General features: G+C 44.2%; 1 protein-coding gene across 1 annotated transcript in view; it reads right to left on the bottom strand.

Annotated features, from left to right (window-relative positions):
- The window catches only part of LOC115074810 (C2 calcium-dependent domain-containing protein 4C-like), a 41,070-nt gene extending 16,241 nt beyond the window's left edge, over positions 1-24,829 (bottom strand). The window contains exon 1 of the mRNA XM_029574661.1: positions 24,811-24,829. The gene's annotated coding sequence lies outside the window, so the exon portion shown is untranslated. The remainder of the gene's footprint in view (positions 1-24,810) is intronic.
- Positions 24,830-27,560: the final 2,731 nt, after the last annotated feature.

Below are 27,560 nucleotides of genomic sequence, written 5' to 3'. Positions count from 1 at the left end.
ACTATGATGCCTAGATCTTTTTCCTGGGCTGGGTGGTAGCTCCTAATATGGAACCTAACATTGTGTAACTACAGCAAGGGTTATTTTTCCCTATATGCAACACCTTGCACTTGTCCACATTAAATTTCATCTGCCATTTGGATGCCCAATCTTCCAGTCTTGCAAGGTCCTCCTGTAATGTATCACAGTCTACTTGTGATTTAACTACTCTGAATAATTTTATATCATCCGCAAATTTGATAACCTCACTCATCGTATTCCTTTCCAGATCATTTATGTATATATTGAAAAGCACTGGTCCAAGTACAGATCCCTGAGGTACTCCACTGTTTACCCTTTTCCACTGAGAAAATTGACCATTTAATCCTACTCTATTTCCTGTTTTTTAACCAGCTTGTAATCCACAAAAGGACATCGCCTCCTATCCCATGACATTTTAGTTTTCGTAGAAGCCTCTCATGAGGGACTTTGTCAAACGCCTTCTGAAAATCCAAATACACTACATCTACCGGTTCACCTTTATCCACATGTTTATTAATCCCTTCAAAAAAATGAAGCAGATTTGTTAGGCAAGACTTCCCTTGGGTAAATCCATGTTGACTGTGTTCCATTACATCATGTCTTTCTATATGCTCTACGATTTTGATCTTGAGAATAGTTTCCACTATTTTTCCGGGCACTGAAGTCAGGCTTACTGGTCTATAGTTACCCAGATCGCCCCTGGAGCCTTTTTTAAATATTGGGGTTAGATTGGCCACCCTCCAGTCTTCAGGTACAATGGATGATTTTAATGATAGGTTACAAATTTTAACTAATAGATCAGAAATTTCATTTTTGAGTTCCTTCAGTACCCTAGGATGCATACCATCCGGTCCAGGTGATTTGCTACTCTTTAGTTTGTCAATCTGGCCTACTACATCTTCCAGGTTCACAGTGATTTCGTTCAGTCTGACTTATCACCCCTGAAAACCATCTCCGGAACTGGTATCTCCCCAACATCCTCATTAGTAAACACGGAGGCAAAGAATTCATTTAGTCTTTCTGCAATGGCCTTATCTTTCCTAAGAGCCCCTTTAACCCCTCTGTCATCTAATGGTCCAACCGACTCCCTCACAGGTTTCTTGCTTTGGATATAAATTTTTTTTTTATTATTATTTTCTATTTATGCAATTTTACATCTTTAAACAAGATACATTTCTTGATTGGAAATACAAGAAAACAAATAGGTAATAAATTCACAAAAGAAAAGTCATTAAAGAATTAAACATTATTGTTTCTTTAACTTAAGTCCTCAAATCGAGAGGGCTGGATTTACACAACCTTAAGAAATATTTGTGAAATACTTGAAGAAATTAAAGCCGATCAGTATAGGATTCTAAACCAATTTCTTTTCAAAGGGAACCGGGAACATTGTCACAGGGTTCTGTGGAGCCCACAGGAGTTTTCCCTGCTAAAAACTGAGACAGCTGAGGGGGGTCATAAAATACATATGAATTACCATTATGCTTTACTAAGCATTTGGACGGAAACTTAAGGAAAAAAACTCCCCCAATTTGAATCACCTGTGGCCTCATTAGGAGAAAAGCCTTTCTCCTCTTTTGGGTTTCTCGGGCAACGTCCGGGAAAACTCTTACATTACATCCTAGAAACTGATCATTTCTATGTCTAATACAACATTTCAATAACCAATCTCTGTCTGGTTCCAATACCAAGTTCACTATTAAAGTAGCCGGTGTAGCAAGTTCAGTGTCCGAAGTCTCTAAGAAGGTGGAAATATTCAAGGGCTGGTCAGCAGTGGGCACTAAAGACGTTAATCCTCCATTCTGTTCTGTTGATCTTTTTGCTTTTGGAAGGTAGAAAATCTTTGAAATTGGTGGCATTTCATTTTCCCCAACCTGTAGCACTTCCTGTAAGTACCTTTTAAAGATATCTCTCGGTGGTATTAAAGATATCTGTGGAAAGTTTATAAATCTTAAATTTTTACTTCTGATTACATTTTCCATCTGTTCCAGTTTCATTGATAAATTCTTCCTTTCTTTTATCATTGCAGTTTGGGTTGACTCTATATTTTTGATTTTATCTCGATTAGTCATAATCTGCTGTGCCATATCCACTTGTGCATTGCTCACAATTTTAACTTTTTCCTCCATTTCTTTTCCTGTGTCATTTAAGATTTTAATTTGTGACAAAATAGAAACTTTCAGGTCCACTAAAGTCTCCCAGATAGTTTCTAGCGTGAATGTAGCTGGTCTTACCACAGCAACTGTAGGTCTTTCAGGGTTACCTCCTTCAGCTCCAGCAGTCTCCCTCAGCAATGTCCCGCTCACTTCCCCGATCTTAATATTGGGCTCATGGTCGCGGGTTCTCCTTTGTCAGACCCTATGGAGCTCTGATGATGGACTCTCTGGTCCAACGGCGTTGCTCCCGACTCCGGAGTACTCCATGCTGCGGCAGGATTCTCGGGGGGGTTCCCTGTGCAGGGCTTAATGGTGATATTGAGCCAGGGAGAGAGGGTAGCTCATCTTCCCCTCCCCCTCTCTCCAGCGGCTGAGCTTCTGCTGTTTGGTTTATCCTCATGACGTGCGCATCCATCGGACCAGGGAGCGAGACGTTCGAGGGGGCTATAGGGTATGGCTCACCTCTCGGCTTACGTTTTCGTCCCATTTTCAAGAAAATTGCAGCAAGAGAAAAATTTTTATCTCTGTTCGAGGAGCGCTGAAAGTCGTGCACTGCTGCCGGTCGGCCATCTTGGATCCGCCGCTTTAGATATATTTTTAAACATTTTTATTATGAGTTTTTGCCTCTATGGCCAACTTCATTTCAAATTCTCTCTTCGCCTGTCTTATCAATGTTTTACACTTAACTTGACAATGCTTATAATTTATCCTATTTTCTTCAGATGGATCCTTCTTCCAATTTTTTGAAGGATTTTTTTTTTGGCTAAAATAACCTCTTTCACCTCACCTTTTAACCATGACGGTAATCGTTTTTGCCTTCCTTCCACCTTTCTTAATGCGTGGAATACATATGGACTGCGCCTCTAGGATTGTATTTTTAAACAATGTCCAAGCCTGTTGAACACTTTTAACCTTTGCAGCTGCACCTTTCAGTTTTTTTCTATTTTCCTCATTTTATCAAAGTTTCCCTTTTTAAAATTTAGTGTTAGAGCTGCAGATTTACTTATTGTCCCCCTTCCAGTTATTAGTTTAAATTGGATCATGTTATAATCACTGTTGCCAAGTGGCCCCACCACCGTTACCTCTCTCACCAATTCTTGCGTTCCACTAAGAATTAAATCTAAAATAGCTCCCTCTCTTGTTGGTTCCTGAACCAATTGCTACATGAAACAATCATTTATTACATCCAGGAACTTTATATCTCTAGCAAGTCCTGATATTACATTTACCCAGTCAATATTGGGGTAATTGAAATCTCCCATTATTATTTCACTGCCAAATTGGTTTGCTTCCCTGATTTCTCTTAGCATTTCATCATCTCTCTGACCATTTTGTCCAGGTGGACAGTAGTATATTCCTATCACTATACTCTTACCCAACACACATGGGATTTCTACCCATATAGATTCTACTGAGCATTTAGTCTCTTGTATGATCTTTATCCTGTTGGACTCGATACCCTCCCAGACATAAAGTGCCACACCCCCACCAAGTTGATCCTCCCTATCATTGCGATATAATTTGTACCCTGATATAGCACTGTCCCATTGGTTATCCTCCTTCCACCAAGTCTCTGAGGTTCTTTTAAACTATGGTGCCATAAGCCTTCATTTACAAATACCCTGGATTTTTGTTTACCATATTTTTTTGTCTCCTCTCAATTCAACTAACCCAAGTCATTGCTTTCTAAAGCCCTGCAATAAGAGGCCCTAAATCTGGCCTCTAGATGTTGCTGTTGTGCAATGACCAAAACTCCTTTCTTCCCACTCCTCCTCCCCTCCCCCCCCCCCCCCCCCCCCCCCCCCCAACCCCTGCCAATCCCCAACTTCACCCTCTACAGCCAAACTAGGGAATAGTAGAACAGATCTGGGAATAGAACCCAAGTCTTTTGCATAAAGCATCTCATCTCAGTAATAACAAGTAACATTCCAGTATGCACATATAAAGCACAATTCTCATTAAACTTTCTCACAATATATTAATAACTGTTTTACCTGCCTTCCGTGTTGGTTAAAGATAATTCATGTTGCAGTTTCAAAACTGTTTGTAACCTGTTTCCAGTCCCATGAGGCAAAATAACATATTATACTATTTAGATGTATCTATAATAAACCAAAATATGTTTCATTGTTTTGTAAGATGATATCTCTGTGTTCTTGAGTCTAAACTGGAATAATACTAAAGTGGCAGAAGGAATATGCATGCCATTTTCAGATTAATTGTAGAAGACAACTTTTCTTTTATAAAATTGCTATTTAGTGTTTAATGAGTAAAGGTATTAACTACAACAGAACTCTCAAGAGCCTTAGAAGTAATTTTTAATTCATATTTTAGCACTAAGAGCCCCACCTACTGGTGAAAGTAGGCCAGACACCTTAAAGAATTATTTGGGGATATTTGTTTTGCTATTTGTCCTTGCTGTGCGTTCCCTCCACTATACATAGTTTCTTAACAAAATCCTAACCTTCATAAGCCATGAAATAATTTATTGATTAAAAAAAAAAGCAAAGAACAACAGGTTTTTATAAGACAACTATTAATAAAAGCAAAATGCCAGTCTGAATAAAACATGTCAAATCATTTCAGAGTTTGGATAATGAAGCTGACTTTCCATTAGTCTAAGATTTATTATTAATGCTGGGTAATTTTCTTCAATGATCTACAAAATTGATGAACTGAAAAGGCTGAGTTGAGAGAGGTTTTTTTCAGTTGTTTCTGGATGGCTAATAAGATAATATATTGACTGAACTGTTCATCTTCTACTACTATTATTACTGCATAGCATTTCTATAGCACTACTAAATGTACACAACACTGTACAGGCATAAAAAATGGAGACAGTCCCTGCTCCAAGGAGCTTACAGTCTAACTAAGACATACAGGCAAGACAAATGATTTTTCCAAATATCTTTTGACAACTTCTGTAAAGGGGTACAAAAAAATCCAGTTGCCAAATTGATATTAAGAACATATATGTTCAACATATACATCAAACGAAGAATATATGGCCCAGAAGAGAGGATGTTTTCTTCTCTGATGACATTTTTCTCTGCAATATAGTTTTAAATATATATGTTACCTGTTATGACTCTGCCTGCGGAGCTACTCCCCGCGAGCAGGCTCCTCACCTCCCATGCTGCCTTCCCCAATGCGGCATGGAGCCGCCGACATTCTTCATGGCAGGAGCCGCAGGCAACTCGTCCTCTTCGCCGCGGCAGGAGCCGCGGACTTCAGGGTGCCTTCCCGGCACGGCGGGCCTTGCCGCTGTGCCTTAATGTGGCTGGGGCCATCACAGATGTCAGCTTCATCTTTGCGGCCGGAGGCCGCAGTCCCCGGTCTTTCCTGTGGCCGGAGCCGCCCTCAAGTCCTCCTGCAGCAGCAGGAGCCACTGCTGACGTCGGGGCTTGCCTGTGCGCAGGCCCAGCCTCTCCAGCTCCTGTCTTTAGTGTCTCAGCAGCAGCATGGCCGCTCTCCAAGGTCCTGCCCCCTTCCTAAGGGGCAGGCCTGCGTCTTCTTTCCCTTCTTAAAGAGGCAGTGTAGGTGGGGTCCACCTGGCCCTATCGGAAGTCAGCTCTTCTGGTTTCCTGTGCCAGCCCTTTTTAAGGGCTGCTTCTCCACTTCGGATTTGCCTTGCATTGGAGTTACTTGTCCCTGGAAGTCTCGTCTTCCAGCGCTCCATCAGGTCTTCGTTCTTCTTTGGTGCTCCATGTCTAGTCATGCTTCCCGAGTCTTCGTTGCTTCCTGTGGTTTCCTGCTGTTCCATGTTTTCATGTCCTGAGGCTCCTAGTCCAGGCTTCCTGTTTCACTTCATGATGTTCCAGGTTTCCTGATGTTCTCCTTCCTGTGTTTCCGCGTCCTCTTGACCCTCCAGCTCCTGTGGTTCTCCGGATGACACCTTGCTTCATCATTGGAGTTTTGTCTCAGCTGGATTCCCTTCCTGCGCTTGTTCCGCTCTCCACATAGACCGTGACCAGCCTTTCAGGTTGTGTAGGGCGCGCAGTGGGACAGGGTGGTCCGACACCAGCCCATTGGGTCTGCCCATGTTGGTGGGCTGTGTAGGGTGCCCTGAGAGACAGTGCCAATGTCTGAACCTTCCCAGCTTCTCGTCTCGTCCAAGACTCTTGCAAGGTTCCTGTCTCGTCCAAGACTCTTCCAAGTTTCCTGTCTCGTCTAGAGTCTTCTCATCTCGTCTCGAGTCTTCTGTATCACAAGGCCTCCGTCTGCCCTCATCCTCAGTCCGGCCTGCTGCTTCTTGCCGATACCTAGTGGCAGGTCCAAAAGGGCTGGGAACGGTTGGAGGACTGTTCACTAACCAACATAATGTTGTTGGCTTCCAGAAGCATGCAGGTCCGGCAGAAGGTTAGACTTAGTCTTCGCCCATGCGGGGACATGCCTCACCAACCCTCTGTGCAGTCTTGGATTCGTCTGGGATCGTGCCGAGGCCCAAGGGCACACAAAATCCCCTCAAGTTGAGATCGCTCTCCTAGCGCTTCCCGTCTATAATATTACCCTTCCACAGCATTGGGCAGCTGGTGCAGTAACAGGGGACACATCTTTGAGTGGGGCATAAGCTAAGCTGTCAGAAATGGATTGGGAGGCAGAAACATTTGTACCCACTTGGTAAAAGGATGAGAGCAATACCTGCTAAATTCTCCAACTACTGCACTGCCCTTACAATAAACATATATTGAATCCATTTGAATGCCTAAGAATCTTCTTGTTTTCATAGTATTTTCTTTCCAGAATGTCTCTATCACCCTTCAAGACACATTCAGATTCATGGAGTTAAGTTTTTATTTTGTACCACAAACTTGTGAAATGAGCTAAAATAGCAATTTTTTTAAAAAATAAAAATATATCACAAAGCTAAAACAAATTGTATGATAAATGTATTTGCCTGAGGTGTTGAGAAGGGGATGTTTAGTGTGCCCTTGGGCCTCAGCCCAACCCCAGACGGATCCAGGACCGAAGCGAGGGTTGACGGTGTGTTCCAGCATGGCTGGCTGTCTTACCCTCTGCCAGGCCTGCAAGCTCCCAAGGCCAACAACATGATGATGTTGGAATGTGAATGGTCCTCCGACCATTCCAAGCCCTTTCGGACCTGCCACTTGGATCGGCATGGAGCAGCAGGCCTGGCCTGAGGATGAGGGCAGACAGGCCTTGCCATGAAGACATAACACCAAGGTCGATGCTAAGGCATCGCAGACGAAGACATGACACCAAGGCTGATGCAAAGACATCACGGACCAATGGTCGATGCGACGGCATCCCGGACCAGGGTCGATGCAATGACATCAGGAACAAAATGTTGACATGATACCAAGACTGATGCAACGGCATCCAGGACAAGACGAGGAACTTGACAAAGTCCAGACGAGACGAGAGATTGGGCGGAAGGACACTGGCACTGTCTCTCAGGGCACCCTACACAGCCCACCTTCACAGGCGGACCCAATGGGCTGGTCGCGGACCACCCTGTCCCACTGCGTGCCCTACACAGCCCGAGGAGGCTGGTCACAGACCGCGCTGAGAACGGGATGAGCGCAGGGAAGAATCCAGCCGAGGCAGAACTTCGACGACAGAGCCATAAGTCATCCGAAGCTCTGCAAAGGCTGGCAGGACATGACGGCTCAGGAGCACAGGAATGAATTCCACCTGCAGGCCACTCCACGCTCGTGAAAGATGTCATCCGAGGAAGCAAGGCCTGACAGGACCAGAAGGCTCAGGAGCGCTGAAGTCACAGAAGCAGGACACCAAGGAACTTGGGACATCAGGAAGCAGAAAATCAAGACGAGACACCAGGACACCTGGATGGGGACCTCAGGCACGAACATGACTTGACATGACAAGATGACGAAACGAAGAGGAGCTCCACGAAGAAGACTTGACGTAGCTCTGGCAGGCAGGAGCCTCCAGAGTGAAGTAACTCCGATGCAAGGCAAAGGCTGAAGTGACTGAGCACCCCCCCTTTTATAGGGCTGGAGCAGGAAGTCCAATCATAGGTGCGGCCAGCAACACTTACTGTGGCTGGCCCTTTAAATTCAGCAGAGAGGCACGGCCGCGCACTTAGGAAGCAGCAGGAACTTGTGCAGGACCGCGGACAGCGGCCTGCATGGACGTCGGCATCAGAGCTGGGCCTGGAGGCAGGCCCCGATGACAGCAGCGGCTCCAGCCACTGCAGGAAGCCCCGGGGGCGGCTCCAGCCAATCAAGCCCGGGGATGCGGCCTCCTGCCGCGAAGATCAAGACGGCGGCAGCTCCCAGCCGTGAAGAAGGTAGAAAGTCCACAGCTCCAGCCTCGGTGAAGAGTGGACAATACGGGCGGCCTCTGGGCCACAAAGAAGCAGGAAAGTCCACGGCTCCAGCCGCGCGGCAAGGCCAGACGTCGGCGGCGTCCATGCCGCATCGGGTGAAGACAGCAACGTGATGAGTGCCTGCTCGTGGGGGGGAACCCGCGGGCAGGGTCAACGCACAATTAAACTCTGGAATTTGTTGCCAGAGGATGTGGTTAGTGCAGTTAGTATAGCTGTGTTTAAAAAAGGATTGGATAAGTTCTTGGAGGAGAAGTCCATTACCTGCTATTAAGTTCACTTAGAGAATAGCCACTGCCATTAGCAATGGTAACATGGACTAGACTTAGTTTTTGGGTACTTGCCAGGTTCTTATGACCTGGATTGGCCACTGTTGGAAACAGGATGCTGGGCTTGATGGACCCTTGGTCTGACCCAGTATGGCATTTTCTTATGTTCTTATGTTTCTTATGTTCTTATATTTTCAATTTGTATATGCTCTGGGTACTGGGGAGGTTTTGGTAAGAAGAGGTTCCTTCCTTTTATATTTTATTTATTTTCACTTTGTTGTTTATTTTGTTTTTAATAAACAAAGCAAACAGAAATAAACATAAAACAAAACTAAAAAAACCAAAATGCATAAACAAAAAATATTTCTCGTTAGCCCCATTTCCCTATTTATTACTTACTGGATTATGCAGAACTCATAATATATACAGCTGCTTTACTTTCTCTTTCAATAGTGTCATTCAGGTATTGCTTATTTGAACATTATAGTCTAAAGACATGGGATGCAACCCATGTTTCATTACTGTTAAACTTTCTTGCACAAAATATGTATTTAGGAGGTAATTTTCAAAAGGAGTTATATGTTTAAATATAACTATTGTAGCAATTTTCAAAAGACATTTAACTGCGTAGGGATGGTATCTTTCAAACTAGTGCTCATATGCACATTTGTGCACATATTTCGGCCCGTGTCCAGGTACGTGCAAATGTGTGCATGTTATAAAATAGTTTGGCTGCATGCACACGTGCAACAAATTTTAAGTGGGCATGCACATGAGCACGCATATCCTGCTTCTACACCATAAATCGGAAGATTTTAAAAGAGGCGCGTGCTGAAGCCATTTCCAGTTTTAACAGTTCATCCCCAGTTTACCCAGTTAAGAGAGAGATTCTCCAACCCCCCCCCCCCCCCCAGTTTGATGGCCTTCACTCCCCCGTTAGTCCCTACCCTTAAAACCCTGCAGATCTGCCTGTTTTTCTTTAAAATTTTAACTTACACAGCAGCCATAGCAGAAGTAAAGTTACGCAGAAAGGGGACCTCAGCACGAGCCAGGGTGCATATTTACTTAGGGGCGGATTTTAAGAGCCCTGCTCGCCTAAATCCGCCCAAATCCGGGCGGAGTTAGGCGAGCAGGGCCCTGCGCGCCGGTGAGCCTATTTTACATAGGCTCACCAGCGCGCGCAGACCCAGGGACTCGCGTAAGTCCCGGGGTTCTCCGAGGGGGGCGTGTCGGGGGGCGGGCCCGAATCGCACAGCGTTTAGGGGGCGTGCCGGGAGCGTTTCAGGGGCGGACCCGGAGGCGTGGTTACGGCCCGGGGCGGCTCGGGGGCGTGGCCGCGCCCTCCGGACCCGCCCCCAGGTCGCGTCCCGGCGCGCAGGAGGCCCGCTGACGCGCGGGGATTTACGCCTCCCTCTGGGAGGCGTAAATCCCCCGACAAAGGTAAGGGGGGGGCTTAGACAGGGCCGGGTGGGTGGGTTAGGTAGGGGAAGGGAGGGGAAGGTGAGGGGAGGGCAAAAGGCAGTTCCCTCCGAGGCCGCTCCGATTTCGGAGCGGCCTTGGAGGGAACGGGGGTAGACTGCGTGGCTCGGCGCGCGCCGGCTATACAGAATTGATAGCCTTGCGCGCGCCGATCCAGGATTTTAGTGGATACGCGCGGCTCCGCGCGTATCTACTAAAATCCAGCGTACTTTGCTTGCGCCTGATTCGCCTGCAAAAGTAGGCCTATTCGCATAGTTTGAAAATCTACCCCTTACTGCATATTTCAGGTTCCTGCCCATGCCTCATCCCTTTTTTAAAACTTTCAAGATCTGCCCGTTGCAGGAGATATGTGCATATCTCTGTGGCTTTTAAAATCCACTCAGCATGCGCAAGCCCAACTTATTTGCTCAACTCCTGTTTAATGCACACGCCAGGCTTTTAAAATTCACCTCAAAGTGCACTTACATTTATTTATTTATTTTTAGAATTTTTTTATACAGGTGTTCCTGTATGAAATACAGATCACATCGGTTTACATTGAAACAGAACATACATTTTGCCTAGAGGCATTACATAGAACAAGGTTACGGAACTTGGAACAGGGTAAACTAGTTTACATGGGTAAATCCTATGGACAATTCCCTGGCATGTATTGTAACAATTTCCAAAAGCCCACTTACACGGGTAAAGTACATTTACACATGTAAATCCCAGTTTTAAACATGGAAATGCTTTTGAAAATCAGGCCCTATTTTTCATATATATTTATCAAATGGTTCTCTAACAGCGCCCTCTAGTGGGAAATACTCAGAGCTCTGCAGTTTAGCTCTGATTACCCTGCCTACAAAATGACAAAAGATATCAAATTACCTGCAGTGCATTTTAAATTCCTGTAAAATATGTTTCTCTTTTCTTAAGTACATTGCATTCACCAAACGTTTCTCTAAACAGTAAACAGTAAACCAAGCAGATTTTCTTAAGATTTATTTCATTTATTTAAAATATTTATAGCCTGCATTATACAATAAAACTTGTTCTAAGCAGGTAGCACTATCATCATAAAGACAATGGGGCAGATTTTTAATCTTACGCGTGCGGGGTACATTTGTGCGCGCTACCCGGCGCGCATTTTATAAAATCCAGGGTCGGTGCATGCAAGGGGGTGCACACTTGTGCACGCTGAGCCCTAGGGGAGGCCCGTTCCCCATTCCAAAATTGGAGCGGCCTCAGAGGGAACTTTCCTTTCGCTTCCCCCCCACCTTCCCCTCCTTTCCCCTATCTAACCCACCCCCCTGCCCTATCTAAATCCCCCCCTACCTTTATTGCAGGTGTTACGCCTGTCTCTGGCAGGCGTAACTTGCGCGTGCCGGGCAGCTGCCGGCACGCCAACCCCCAGCACAGCCACTATGCCGGAGGACTCAGGACCGCCCTGGAGCACTGTCCTGCCCCTTTTTCAAAGCCCTGGGAGATACGCGCACCCCGGGGCTTGCGCACAGGGGTAGGTTTTAAAGCGTTACGCGCGTAACCCTTTGAAAGTCTACCCCAATGAGTTTAAATCATAACGTGACAAACAAAGCAATGTCACAAAGTGGGAGCAGCAAGCTCTTGGGCTACTGTTAGGCTATATAAACTTAACAGCTGATACACCACAAGACTAGATCTTCTACTTGACTAGCCACCTCCCCTTTGTTTTGAGCCCGCTGGAAGATAGGCTGGAAGCTGGGCTGAGGCTGGAGCAGGCAGAGAGCAAAGCAGAGACAAGGTCTAGGCTGAGATCAAGACAACAAGAAATCAGGCCAGGGGGATAACACAACAGAACAGACAGGAAAGGGCAAGGCTGGAACAAGGCAGGACAGGAACATACAGAAACAAACCAGAAACACACTGTAGCAACTAGCACTGCAGAACAAGCAGAAGACCTATTGCAAAGGCACTGGAAGCTGACTCTGACCTTTCCTTTATACTAGGCAGGATGTGATGTCACCTGTGCATGTCACAGGAAGTCCAGCCAGCAGGCCCTCTAAAAGGGCACAGAAACTGCAGGAAGCTCAGCCATTTCCTGGGATGCAGCATGATACTGGAAGCATTTTCAGACTAGAAGTGAGATGCATTACAAGCAAATGATTATCAGCAGTAAAATCTAGATATATAGTACAGTAACAGAAGTGCAAGCTAATAAATAAATTTAAGACAAAAATCTAAAAGCTTATACAAAATAATGTGCTTTGAGTCCAACTTTGAAAATTGTCCGTGAAACATAATTTGTGCATGTAAGTGGAAGCACAGAGATTTATCCAAACATTTTATATACTGTATGATTGGATGCTGCACAATTTATGTTAGGATTTCATCTTCTACGCAGCCTCATTCTACCCTGCTGCCACCTGTAATGATGCCTCTCCACCAACAGAGGCCTCCGGCGAGCTTTGCTTCCAGCCTTGCTAAGCTCTGCCTGTGCCACACCCAAGCCTCAGTCCTATATAACCCTGCCTTGCCATTGTATCCTTTCCTTCGCATGGTGTCTCTTGGCTCTGTGTCTTGGCCCCTGTTCCTTGTCTTGTCTTGTGGCCTTTGGACCTTCCTGCCTTGAGGCCTTCTTACTCTTTGTCTTGCCTTGTCTTGTGGCCTTCCAGCCTTCTTGCTCTGCCTTGAGGCCTTTGGGCCTATTCTGCCTTGATTCTTGCCTTAAGGTGTTCGGGCCTATTCTGCCTTGTATCCTGTCTTGAGGCCTTCGGGCCTACTCTATCTAGTACTCTGCCTTGTGGCCCCTCCAGGCTTTCCTATTACCTAGAGGCCTACAGATCTCCTGCCTTGCTGACTTCGGGCTTCTATCTTCTTTGTTCGGTGTTATCCCTGTCTGCCTTGTCTAACTCCTGTCCTAGTCTGCCTTGTTCAGTGTTGTTCTTGGTTAGTCTTGTCATGCCCTGCCAGCCCTGTCTGTACCAGTATCCTGTCCTTACCTTGCCTTGCGTCAGTGTCTTGTCTAGTTCCAGGTTCTGCCCAATATCCAACCAAGCTTTGCCTTGTCCTGCCTCCCTTGTTCTGCCTGCTTTGTCCAATCCTTGCTTTCAGGCTTGCCTTCTCCAAGCTTTGCCTCATCCAGCCCACCTTCTAGCGTTGCCTGCCCAGCCAATAGCCATGCCTATCTGGCCATGCCTTGCCTAGTCTGGTTCCAGCCTGTACAGACTCACTATGTACTGCCGCCACAGAGCCCAACTGGCCACCAGAATCCAAGGGCTCAACCTGCGGGGGAGGGGGCCAGTTAGGCAGATGACTGGCCCTTGTCTTGTCCTGAGTCCTACCTAGCAGTCCCATGCCACTCTCCTGGTGGGTTTCCCAAACCCCGGAAACCCTGACAATTTATAAAAATAGCATATTTCCGACCCTAAGAATATAACATAAGAAATTGCCATGCTGGGACAGACCAAGGGTCCATCAAGCCCAGCATCCTGTTTCCAACAAAGGCCAAAAACCAGGCCACAAGAACCTGGCAATTACCCAAACACTAAGAAGAACCCATGCTACTGATGCAATTAATAGCAGTGGCTATTCCCTAAGTATAATTGATTAATAGCCATTAATGGACTTCGCCTCACCTTTTTTAAACCCAGCTACACTAACTGCACTAACTACCTTCTCTGGCAACAAATTCCAGAGCTTTATTGTGCGTTGAGTGAAAAAGAATTTTCTCCGATTAGTCTTAAATGTGTTACTTGCTAACTTCATGGAATGCCCCCTAGTCATTATTTGAAAGTGTAAATAACCGAGTCACATCTACTCGTTCAAGACCTCTCATGATCTTAAAGATCTCTATCATATCCCCCCTCAGCCGTCTCTTCTCCAAGCTGAACAGCCCTAACCTCTTCAGCCTTTCCTCATAGGGGAGCTGTTCCATCCCCTTTATCATTTTGGTTGCCCTTCTCTGTACCTTCTCCATCGCAACTATATCTTTTTTAAGATGCGGTGACCAGAATTGTACACAGTATTCAAGGTGTGGTCTCACCATGGAGCGATACAGAGGCATTATGACATTTTCCGTTCTATTAACCATTCCCTTCCTAATAATTCCTAACATTCTATTTGCTTTTTTGACTGCTGCAGCACACTGAGCCGAATATTTTAAAGTATTATCCACTATGATGCCTAGATCTTTTTCCTGGGTGGTAGCTCTTAATATGGAACCTAACATCGTGTAACTCAGATGTTCTAGAAAATGTGTATAAACTACGCACATATACCATTCTGCAAATACTTGTGTTCATAATTGGGTTCACCCATTTGCTGATACCTTCACCAGTTCACCCAATCTTTGTCTAGTTCATCTAGACTGTCTAGCAGTTCACCCAGACCGCCCACCCAGAAACTGCAGACAAAAGACATCCAATTTCAATTGCACGAGTCCATTGTTGTAAAAATGTGCAGATAATTTTGGTAATGTATGCATGTATACTTCTTATAAAATAGCAACTTGCCCATACACTTCTGAACCCCACATAAACTGAACCTTGCCCATATACTTCTGAACCTCTAGGCCACCCTTTCTTCCCTCAGTAAAATGTGCACACCATACAGCAAGTACACATGTACTCTTGATGTTTATAAAATAGTATATACATACATGCATGCATGCCACTTATGTGTGTATATGCTATTTTTACACATAAAACATGTTTGAAAATTCACTACATACAATTTAAAATAGCTCATACCTTCTGCAGAAGGGAATTTCATAAGGAAAGACCAAAAACAGAAGACGTGTTTCTGTATTTTTTGGATGTGAACCTTCTTGAAACTGAGGAGACCAAAAGGTGCTTCTCAAACGGACATATTTCTAAGCAAATGACACAAAAAGGGGCTGAAGTTTGAGACATATGAACAGTAGCACCATTTGTCAAGGCTTCAACCCTAGCTACTGTTCAGTCACACATTTTTCATCGACAATCCTTCTTCAATTACTTTTCAAAAAAAAATCTACCAAAAGTGAGATTACATCTATCATACATTCACTCACCTTAGGCTTGGACCAGAACGGGTTGGGTATTCTGGCTCCAAAGGCTAAACCAAATTAGAAATTTAGCTAAGTAGTCTGGACCACATTCTCTCTACATAACTTGCTTTGAAAGTCTGTGGTTTTGCATTAAGAATTTAAAAGCAAAATGTGTTTTATAGAATATTTTCCATTAAGTGAAAGGTATATTGGTCATCCATCATAAGCATTTTTGGTGACCATTTATAACTAAATGAAAAACAGAATCCCTACTTCTTACCTTTTTGCTTGCAATCTGCCTCTTATCTGTATATACTGTATCTATTAAGTATATACTTAGTACCTTGTTACTTTATGCAAACTGCCTTGGGCCCACCTTTAGGAAAAGGCAAATTATCACATGCTTATAAATAAAAAAATAAAAAAAAATCAATGGGAACTGATGGCAGGATTTTAGACTTAGTACAGGAAAGTGAATTTATTTTTTATAAATCCAGTTTAAAAAATCATGTTACCTATTGCCAGTGATGTAACAATACAAATAAGCATATTTTACTTTTCTGTGAAATGCAAAAATAGCAGCTACTCAGAGTAATTTCTTTATACAGTCCTATACAATACTGAGGCCATTTTTGTCTAACATAGGAATGTTGCCTCATATTCTTTAATTAAATCTCAAATAATTAATGTTTTGTTTGTGAGAATATACACCATGCATGGCTACTGGTCTTGAAATATATCACATTGATCTCTTTATATTTCATAAAGCATCATCAATGTGCAGAGGCACGTCAGAAGACATGAGCTAAAAATACACAAGATCTGCAATATGGTACATTGAAAGAGGAGCAGGTGCAAGAAGGAAAGGGACCCTACCCCCAAGAGTTTATAATCTGAAAGACAACAATTAGTACTAGAAAGGGTCCTGGGGGAGCAGAAGATGCCTTGACTTTGGGTGGGGGAGGTTAAAGCACTTACAGGTCGATACCGCACTGTTAACCCGCGGTTGGATGGGCGTTTGACGCGCTAGCTTTACCCCTTATTCAGTAAGGGGTAATAGCGCGTCGAAAATGCGTGTCCAACCCCCCCCCCCCCCCCCGAAACTAATAGCGCCCGCAACATGCAAATGCATGTTGATGGCCCTATTAGTTATTCCCGCGCGATTCAGAAAGTAAAATGTGCAACCAAGCCACACATTTTACTTTCAGAAATTAGCGCCTACCCAAAGGTAGGCCTTAATTTCTTCCAGCACTGGGAAAGTGCACAGAAAAGCAGTAAAAACTGCTTTTCTGTACACCTTTCAACTTAATATCATGGCGATATTAAGTCGGAAATCCCAAAAGTAAAAAATAATTAAAAATAAAAAAATAAAAAAATTTAAAATCAGCCCGCGGCTCGTGGGTTGAAAACCGGACACTCAATTTTGCCGGCGTCCGGTTTCCGAACCCGTGGCTGTCAGCGGGTCCGAGAACAGACGCCAGCAAAATTGAGCATCGGCTGTCAACCCGCTGACAGCCGCCGCTCCTGTCAAAAAGGAGGCGCTAGGGATGCGCTAGTGTCTCTAGCGCCTCCTTTTACTGTGGGCCCTAATTAGCATATTTTTATTTACTGGATCGCGCGCACAGGACACTGGCCTGTGTGCGCACCGGGAGAACGGGCCCTCGCCCGCTCTCCAGCATTTCTTTCTGTATCGGCCTGTTAGATTTACATGCAAAAGTAAAAAAGGTGGTATGAATAATGACACAGTTGACACAAAAGCTCCAGAGGTATGTTGTATAAAACCTCATTCAAAATCATGCTCTTATTTTACATTATGACTTTTGTAAAAACCTACCAATTTTCTATTCAATGCTTCTGTTCTCAAACACAAAGTCATTCCCCATTACACTATCAAACTTTCTCCTTTTGCAGCTGTTCACATCAGGTACACCGTAGATCATTTTAATAAAGGTTACCAAAATGGTGCCCTCTGCACCATAAGTCCTATAAAATGAAACTTAAAAGACCTAAATAAGTGTACCCTAGAGGAGAGAAGGAAAAGGGACACAAATACCACAAAAGGAATAAATAAGGAACAAGGAGCAAGTATTTTCCAGCAAAAAGGAAGTTGCAGGGGTGATGATATGAGGCTCATAGGATGTAGATTCAGGAGTAACAGAAGGAAATATTTTTTCAAAAAGGGTGATGGATACATGAAAGAAAGAGTTTCCTGTTTGGGGGGGGGATGGGGAGATGTGTGCAAAACAGTGAGATAAGCACCAAAGATCCTTAGATGCAAGGCTGGGACACTAGGTAGGCCTTGTTATCCCAATTTGCCATTATCTTTTCTGTTTTTATGTTTGATTAGCAAACAAGATAAGACAGTTATTTATCATTTCATATATAAAGTTACTTTTCATTTAAATTATTTATTTTATTTATTTAGATTTATATTCCACTTTTCACACCTTTAGTTTGAATCCAGGTTATAGTTTATAAATATTTGACTTTAATTCTTTGAGGGGATGCTTAGAGATAGCTTAGAGGCTCATATTAAAAGACCTGCTGGGTGAATAAGTTACCCAGGTACCTTTATTTGAATATTCAACAGCATTTATCCATATAAAGGTGCCATTTTGGGACAGTGATTTGTCTGATTTCATTTACATGGGTAACCTTATCCAGGCAGTACTGAATATCAGCACTGTCCGGACAAAGTGACGTCACATCCCAGGAATGCCCCTAGCACTGACTTTTTTTTTTTTTAACCCAGGTAAATTTTATGCGGGCAATAATTTGCCAGGAAAAGATTTCGCTGTGAGCAGGGGTAAAGTTTGTCCAACTAACTCCAAATGTTAGCCAGATATATTAGGAGAACAAGCGAGGCTCACAAAAAAATTATAAGTTAATTACCTGACTGGATGGGGGGCATCTCCTACCCCTTGATGTAAGCATTGTTTGCTGCTAACTGGCAGGCTGTGGAAGAAGATCAAGTCTGTAGGAGACTGTCTTGCAGGGCAGAGCCATTTTTTCTTTTTTTATTGCCTGATGTAGCTGTGGCTGAAAGCAGCTTTGGGTATGGGAGTCCGTTTTGCTCCTTGGCACAGACAGGGAGGAGAACTGAAAAGAAAAGCAATATTGTGCTGCAGCCAGGCCACGGAGGTGCTTTTCAGTTCTTCCCGTGGTTCCCGGCATAATGACATGGAAGGGAAGAGTGAGCAGCTTCCCGGCGCTACTGCTGCCGCTCCTTTCCAAAAGCGACAGCAGTGATGGAGAACTCTGACACCACCGTTTTAAGGAGGAGAGCTGCAGCAACTGTCAGGGAACCTGGAGCAAGCTCCCAGAATTGAAAAGTGATACAATATGACTGTAGGGAGAAGAGTTAGGATTTTCTAGTCCACCCCCCTTTACCTTCTTTATTTACCAGTGATCTCCTGTCCATCTGCTTAGAGAATTTATCAACGTTTATCTGAGGAAAATCTCATTTATTCAGGGGCTATGGTAATGGCCAGCACCTCTATGGAATCTCTACCTAGACAGGACTTCCTGCAGACCAACTCGTGGTCTGCCACCACGCCTCTTAACATTGAAGGCACCATCCTTGGTGCTCCAGCTCGTTGCATCTCTGAACTCAGGCACTATCCAGTCAGGCCAATCCAGGTTCTTATGGCCTGGATTGGCCACTGTTGGAAACAGGATGCTGGGCTTGATGGACCCTTGGTCTGACCCAGTATGGCATTTTCTTATGTTCTTATATAGGGGCAGCTCTTATCATTAGGGAAACAAAAAAACAATAGATACCAAAGCATGCTTGACATCCATTGCTTATCAGATTACAATTAATTAATGCTAGCATCACATCCCAATGCCTGGACTTGCATATATAAAATGCTAAAAAGTCTTTAACTTCATAACCCACTAAATGGGATTGGTGCTCAGTTTCTCTCCCATACAAGACTTGCAGCGACATATGCTGTCTGGGTCTGGTCTGGCAGTCTCATCCCTTCTCAGTTCTTGATGCGGAGGTAGTGAGGACAGCTCTCCAATTTTGTATATTTGCAGCTGGTGGTACTTGCACTTCCATGCCCTTTGTTTCTGCAAGTTGCTTCTGCCCACGATGCCAGGAGGCGAGGCAAGGTGGGGGAGGAAGGATGGGAGGCAGCAGCACTAGGATGGGCAAAGAATGAACAACAATGATCCTGAGTGCTTGCATTCTGCTGCTATTAAGGGCTTAGCTATGTATAATTCAGCAGCTTCATGCATAGTCAGGTGAATGCGTAATTGAGCCAATTAAAAGCCTCAATTATGCATTCACCAGGTTCAGCAAGTGGTCAGCCTGATGACTGCCAGCTATTCACACCTGGTAGTGCAATGATAAGACCTACTCTCAGATCGGCACCAGAGCCTAGTGTTCTGGCTATGAGGTTTTACACAGCAGCAATTGTCCTTCTGTTTCTCTTGGCCTCTGTTGTCGCCATCTATGCTGGAAGAGCCTGTAAATCTGTTAAATTGGTCACATACAGGGTCATTTATCAAATTGCAGGGCATCGTAGGTGTTAGGGCCTAACTCCCGCAATAACGCCATAACACCCGCGATAAATAACACATCGCAAGATGTGTATGCAAATTTTAAAAATGTAGACAAAAGGGAAGAGTTTGGGCAGACTTTATGAAAATGAGGGGCATTTAACGATGCATGCGATAGTATAACACACATTATCATGTGTGATGGAGTGCAGCGCTGCCGGAGGCAGGAATGGATAAGATTCCATAAGGCGGCTGGTAATACTAGAGCCAGCCAGCAGGGGGAGCAGGTGAAGGCGAGAACTACAAATCCCAAGTTCCTAGGACCACCACCTGACCTGTAGGGAGAGCCTGGAGGACAGCAGGTGGCAGACTTGGACTAATGAGTCACACAGGTGAGCCTAGGGAGCTAGAGGAAGGGGGCGTGCCTAGGTAGCGGCAGTGGCCAGAAAAAGCCAGTGCCAGGAAGCAAAGAGAAGGAAATGGAGGTAGGTTCCGGGGGAGAGGAATCCTCCAGCTGTCTCAGGGGCACAGCCTAGCCTGGAAAGGGAAACAGAGAACCTGTACCCTAAGGGAAGTTAGGGCAGGTGTGTTTGCGGGTGGACTGGAGAGCCGGGGGGGCTCAAACAGTACCTTTAATCCAGCACATGTGTTAAGGGGGTTTGCTGGTGAACTGGAGAGCCAGGGGGGCTCAAACAGTGCCTTTGCTCCAGCACCTGTGTCAAGGTGTTAGACTGCTGGAGAGCGGGGGCAGGGTCATTTGTTCAGCTCCTGAGGGGACGGAGCCAATGTAACAGATTCAGCTACTCTGCTTTATAAAAATGCTTTGAGGAACTTCTTTCTCTCTGTGTTATCTTTGGGGGTTGGGGGACTGCTTCAACCCCACTCCATTCAAAGAGAACCCAGAAGCCCCGCAAAACCAGGGCCTGTGGAGACCTGAACCAAGGGAGTCCTGTGCGACTGAGGGACTCCAGGGATATCCAGGACTCGTGAGGGGCCTGAGCTGGAGGCAGTGGAGCGGCACCCAGGGCAGCACGGGCGGTGAGCCTTCACACATGCCAGAAATAATTACACTTTTTTTCCTGGCATTATGCTGTGTGATATGCCCGAAACGGGCTTTGTGATAAATAGCGCAAATCCTGTTTCGGGCGGAGAGAGAGAGCGAGAGAGAGAGCCTCTGGGGTGGCACACATATTAGTCAACTATTTATACCACTGTTAGAGGGTCAACACTAGTAACTTGAGATGAGGTTTTGGTGGTGGTCTAAGGTTTGGGGGGCAGTTTTACATGCACAGTCAGAGGTACGAACAGCACAGTACACCATCAGTGAAGATTTGATGTGATTTGGAGGGAGGAAAGATACACAAAGATGAGATTTGTACATTGTACTCTCAACCTAGTTTGATAAACCTCAACTCGAGTTATCAGTTGACACTCCTATAGTTGTATAAATAATTGAGTTATATGAGAGCCTTATAACAAGTCTCTCTCTCCCCCAACACACCCCCCCCCCCCCCCCGAGTAGCCCAAACTGTGGAAATGCCAGTCTGGGCATTTCTCAGTGGTAAAATAGTGCACATTGCAGTATCTCAAAATTTTCCCTAACCACCCCCCTTTTCTTTTTATCATGGGCGCTATTTATGTGAAATTTATAGCAAAATGATAAATATCAGTCATAGACAGCAACTGCAAGTCTCTCTCATTTGTGTATTTTGCTGCAGATAGCCAAACAGCTAATGGCCATTTTTATTGCCATCAGAGAGTCCATCTTAGCTGCTTGTCCTGTTAGAAAGAATTGGGATATTCCCTACATGACATCAGTATGACATCACTTCCGGGATCACAGCAATATTGGCAAAGACTTAAAAATTATTAAAGAAAATAAATAAAATAACATAAGGGGGCACATCATCAGCCCCAGAAAAATAAAATTTAAAAACAGCAGCCCCAGCCTTAGCACAGAAGAAAAAGTACAAAAATAAATAAAATTTAAATACAAAGAAGCTTGGGGGCAGATATATTGAAGTGAGAGACCTCTGAACTGTCCCCACCATGTTTAAAATAGTGAAATAGGGCAGCATTAGCAGCAATTAAAAGCGCTGTATTTCTTGGGCAAAATGGGGTAGAATAAATGAGACTCCGCTGAGGAAGTTTATTCAAAACTTAAAGTAAACAACCATGTTCTCAGGCAAAAGAAGAGCTAGGAAAAACTTTTTGATTTTTGAAACTCCAGGTCAGGGGGAAAAACAAATAAAACTATTCCAGATCAGGTTTTCCCAAGCCATGCTCAGCTGTTTGAAAGCCATTTCCACGAAAAACTAAGCATGGCTTGGGTAAACAAACATGTGGTCAGGCCCTGCAGAAGGACACCGGAAGGTGGTGTGTATGTGAAGTGACCAAATTCCCTAGCCCCAGGGCAAGTTTGAGAGAGATGAAACACCAAAATTATCCTCATGTTGTCCTCACACGAGGCATGGAACTGACATATGCGACAGCAGCATGCCTGCGCTGAATTCAGAGACCTTCCCAGGAGTAGTGTTTTAAAGACGTCAGCAGAGGAATGGTACTGTAACACTTTACAGAAAGTTACAGTTTAGAATTTAAGTGGAAGGATGCTGGAGATTGAAGGAGGCAGGCACATGCAGCTGTTAGTCTGTAGCATTGGCAGCTTGCTTATAAGAGTGAAAAAAACAAAGGAACAGTTAGGAACACCAAGGAATGAATGTGACATGCATTAATGAGTTTCAAAAAGTAGGTTTTCCTCACAATTCTTAGCAAAGGTAAGGGTTAGGGCAGGTAGTGCTAAAGACTATAAAGCTGAGTCGCTAGATTTACATATCCGCTTTTTAATAGAATTAATCTGAGTGCCTGAATTGAGAAATGGAACAGAAACAGAGACTTTCTGAGCAAGCATTATCCCACCAGTCTACTCTGGTCAATTAGCTGAACCATCTTTAATTACCTGAATATAAAGGTGTCTGTAAGACAAATGTTACGATCCTGTCCACGGACCCCATCCCGTGGACAGGCCCTCACCTCTTCTCCTGTGCTGGCTCGATGCCGCCGCCAGCGTTCCTCCCTGTGGCATGTTGTTGCTTTCTTCCTGTGCAGCTGGAGCCACACCGCTGACTCTTCCTTCAGGGGAATCCCCTCGCGGGGATTCCTCCCTCCTCTGTGGCCAAATGCCACTGTTGGCCTCCTCTTCATGGCAGGAGCCGCCTCCTGTCGCTCTCCTCTTCTTCGGGGTTGAGGGACACCCCAGTGCAGCTCCTCTTCACAGCAGGAGCTGCCTCCGGCCTTCTCCTTCCTCCTCCGTGTGGCAGGAAGCCCCTGCAGGCGTTGGTTCCACCTACTTTCCTCCAGGGCTCCCTCTAGGGGCGAGCCGTGCATCCCTCTCCTCTTCTTAAAGGGCCAGAGACAGGAAGCACTTCTCTGCCCTCCAGAACACGTCTTCGGGGCTCTTCCTGGTCCTGCCCTACTTAAAGGCCCTGCTTCAGTTCCTCAGGGCCTTCGGATTGGTTTACATTCTGGTTTACATCTCCCTTGGACCTTCTCCAGCTTCCAAGGAGTCCTTCTACTGCTCCTATCCAGATGTCCTTTCATCCAGATGACTTCTCGTCTGCCTGACGTCCTGATGTCTCTTGACCTCTTGTCCAGATGTCCAGATGCCCAGATATTCCGATATCTATGTGTTCAGAGGTACCACTCTCTTATGTACTATTTTCCTTCATTCCTTATCTCGATACTGAAGAAACCGCATCAGCCTTGCCATCCACCAGACTCAGTCTCCAGCCGTCCTTCGTGGGAGTAAATTCGCCTCATTCGGTGTCCCTCTTTGGGTTACTGGAGTCTCTTCCAGCTGGACTTCTCCCAAGTGCTGTCTGGACCCTCTTCACTATCCTGCGCACGTCCCACTCTCCGCATGGTCTGTGACCAGCTCTTTGGGTTGTTGTGTAGGGCGCGCAGCAGGACAGGGTGGTCTGTGACCAGTCCACGTTGGGCTGTGTAGGGCACCCTGAGGGACAGTGCTTCCACGTCTCCAAGAGTCTCGTCTCTTCCACGTCTCCAAGAGTCTCGTCTCTCCTATGTAATCTGACTCTTTCCTCGTTCCAGGATGTGGAGTCTCCTGTTTCCATTCCTGGCTTCTTCATTTCCAGGCCTCTGCCTGACTTCACTGGGGCGTGTAGCTCAGCAGGGGGCTGATCCTCTCTGTCCCAGCTCCGGTGTATGTGCTCCGCTCTTGCCTGCACTCAATCACCTCCCTTGGGGCATGCCTTGGGGCTCCTCCCCGAGTTGCCTCATGGGCCAAGGGCTCACTCTCTCCCAGGAGCAGATGATCGCGCCTCTGTGTCCCTCCTCAGGGCCCACAGGGCACATTCATAATAACAAATAAATAATAATAATAATAATAAATTCCATGTATATAAAAGGAAGTGGTACCCATTTTTTAAAGTTTCAATTCCATCTGCTAGAGAGGTTGCAAAAGTTAGACTCTTACAAATAAAAAGCTGAGCTGCAGAAGTTTGCTTAACATGATAAAGCCCTTGCCCAACAAGAAAGTCAGAGAGAGAGATTATTACTGTTCTTCTCTTCCACACTTTCTATATAGAAGTAATGCAAGCTAAAACCTGTTCCTTTAATAATTAGAACAGAGCTTTCTGAGGTTTCGGAAGCCCTGAATTAGAAAATGAGTCCTTAATTATCCTTTTGTTTTGGGTATTAGCAAAGTTCACCAAGACTTCATGGACAAATACTAGGGAATATTTTTAGACTCTTCAGAAGAATTACGAGGAAAGTGCAGTCAGTTTCTTTGTTCTATTATTTTAATTATAGCATAGGGTGGTTGGTCCAAGACAGAAGAGAAGGCAAAGAGCGGTGAAGAGGAGACAGCACACTGAATCCAGAGCAGAGAAGGTTCAAACTCTAGCAACGAAAGCCAGCAACAAACCCCAGTAGCTAAATTTTGTGTTCAATCAAACAATTACACAACAGAGACAGTGAAGACAGGCAGAGGAAAGAACACAAAACATAAACATAATTAACAAGAACAACTTCTACAACAGAAAAGAATAAAGTGTCGCATACTTCTCTGAAGTAGCCCGAACTATACCAGTTCTAGAATACCTGCAAGAGAAGAGGAAAGAACACAAAGAATCAAATTCTTTTAAAGTATAACAATTCAGCTGAAACAATGTAAAAAAAAGTTGTCAAAGTCTGATTAAAAACATACAAGTCTTAATTTTTTCCAGTACCGACTATTGTAATGCCCTCCTACTGGGCCTGCCATACACCACAATAAGACCATTACAGATACTACAAAACACAGCGGCAAGAATTTTAACTGAGAAAAGTAAGAGAGACCATAACACTGAAACCTTAATAGAACTACATTAGTTACCCATTGAATAAAGAATACAATACAAGACTTTATGCACCATACATAAATTAATACACAACGAAAAAGCAGAGTGGCTGAACACAGCCCTCCGCGTACATACCCCCTACAGAAACCTGAGATCAGCAAACAAAGCACTGCTAACTATTCCATCAGTCAAGACTGCCAGATTAACACAAGTAAGGGATAGGGCCCTATCCCTAGCAGGACCTATAATATGGAACACCATGCCGGTGGAAATCAGATTGCAAAGAGACATCAAAACCTTCAGAAAAAATTTAAAAACATGGCTATTTAAGCAAGCATGCCACAAAGAGAAGTGAGAGTAGAACCCAGGGAAATGTTATATTCTAAATTCTTCCTTTTATTTTAAACAAAGAACTAGAGTTAAGTAGCACTAATCTTATAGCGGAGTAAGAAAAACTGGACATGACTTATAACACCCACCAAATAATATTTATTATGAAATTATGTTACAGTATTTTGATGGCACCTGTTTAAGAGCTAGAATTCTAGACACTTTATACAACATATAGTTTTTGTGCCCTATTGTGAACCGTTGTGATGGCACCCACTTAACGACGGTACAGAAAAGATTTTAAATAAATAAATATTTTTAAATTACCTATCTGATAATGTTAATTTAGTTATATTGTAGAACCAGTTCTAGGAAAGGAAAGACAATAAGATGGTAACTTTAAAACAGATGCATAAGCACACTTATACTTGTGTATATGGGCATGCAAATAAATTAGTACCCGAAAGAAGAGCACAACAAAAGTATATAAACTGGTAAACCAGCAGTAACACAAAATGTATAGCTCTCTATATATATCTCAACTGAATAAGATATAAGGTGTCAGCAAGCCAGTTGGTGTGTCCAGCAATGTATGGACCACCCAATAAGTTCGATCATCAACTTTGTTTACCAGAACAATGTTTTGAAAATTTTTTTAGATGCATATAAAACCATAACGTGCAACAGTCTAGGATTCAATTAAGCAAGCCCAACACAGTCAGTGTTTTGCAGCCACTGCTTCCTCAGGGGCAAAAAATATCAAACCTTCTACAGACTGTTGATTGTGGAAGGAAACAAAGAGAATGTATAAGGTATGCATGATCATAGAAAACTAAAAATTCACTTATCTGCTGACCAGCTATCATTTCTTATCTTGAGCGAAATGCTTCACTTGTCAAAAATGAGAACCCGAAGGATAATAGACTTAGTTTTTGGGTACTTGCCAGGTTCCTATGACCTGGATTGGCCACTGTTGGAAACAGGATGCTGGGCTTGATGGACCCTTGGTCTGACCCAGTATGGCATTTTCTTATGTTCTTATGATAGAGACTCAGTTTCTTAAATTAATTTTATTTTTTTATAAAATGTATAGCCCGCTGATTCTCAGACCTCAGCAAGTTACAATAAACATATATAATAGATATGTCATACAACAATTACAGTTAAAACAAAAATCAAAATAAATCATAACAAGCAAAGGAAAAAAATAACATGTAAAAGCTTTTTCATTTAACTTGAAATGTCACATCCCTGCTTATTGCAGGAGCTAGGGATGAAGCGTTAGTACAAACAGATAGGTTTTCAAAAGTTTCCTGAAATGTAATAGCATAGAAACAGACAATGATGGCAGAAATGGATCAATTGGTCCATCCAGTCTGCCCAGCAAGCTTATATTAGGATTTGCTATGCCATATAGGTCACCCCCATATTTATTTTCCCAAACTGTCAAAAGCAGGGCCCTTGGTGGTTGCTGACTGAGTCCAATTTCCCATTACCTCTGTTTAGCTCAACTGAACTTTGTCCCACATTTACTAATAGCTGTTTATCTTACATAAGCAAATTATACTATTCACCTTCACATCTCTTGCCGTTGAAGAAGAGAGCAATGTTGGAGTTGGATCAGAAGTATCAGGCTTATTGGTTAAGGGTAGTAACCACTACACCAGCAACTTACCCCCCCCCAATGCACTCTTTTTTTCTTTATTTCCATCCTCTAATGTTCAGGGATCCACAGTATTTATCCCATGAGCCTTTGAAATCTTTCACTGATTTAGTCTTCACCACTTCCTCTGGAAGGGTATTCCAGGCATCCACCAACCTCTCTGAGAAGAAATATTTCCGGACGATTCTGCGTCTTCCTCCCTGGAGTTTCATTACATGACCCCTAGTTCTACTAATTTCTTTCCAATGGAAAAGGTTTGTCAGTTGTGTCTCATTAAAACCTTTCAGGTACCTGAAGGTCTATATCATATTTCCCCTGCACTTCCTCTCCTCCAGGGTATACATATTTAAGTTTTTCCATCTCTCCTCATAAGTCAATTGATGGAGATCCCCCGACCATTTTTGTCACTCTTCTCTGGACCGCCTCCATCCTGTCAACGTCCCTTTTGAGATACAGGCTCCAGAACTGAACACAGTACT

Source organism: Rhinatrema bivittatum, chromosome 13 (assembly GCF_901001135.1).
Source record: "Rhinatrema bivittatum chromosome 13, aRhiBiv1.1, whole genome shotgun sequence".
NCBI lineage: Eukaryota > Metazoa > Chordata > Amphibia > Gymnophiona > Rhinatrematidae > Rhinatrema > Rhinatrema bivittatum.
Note: the sequence above shows the minus strand (reverse complement) of the source record. Positions and strands in the feature narration are given on the sequence as shown.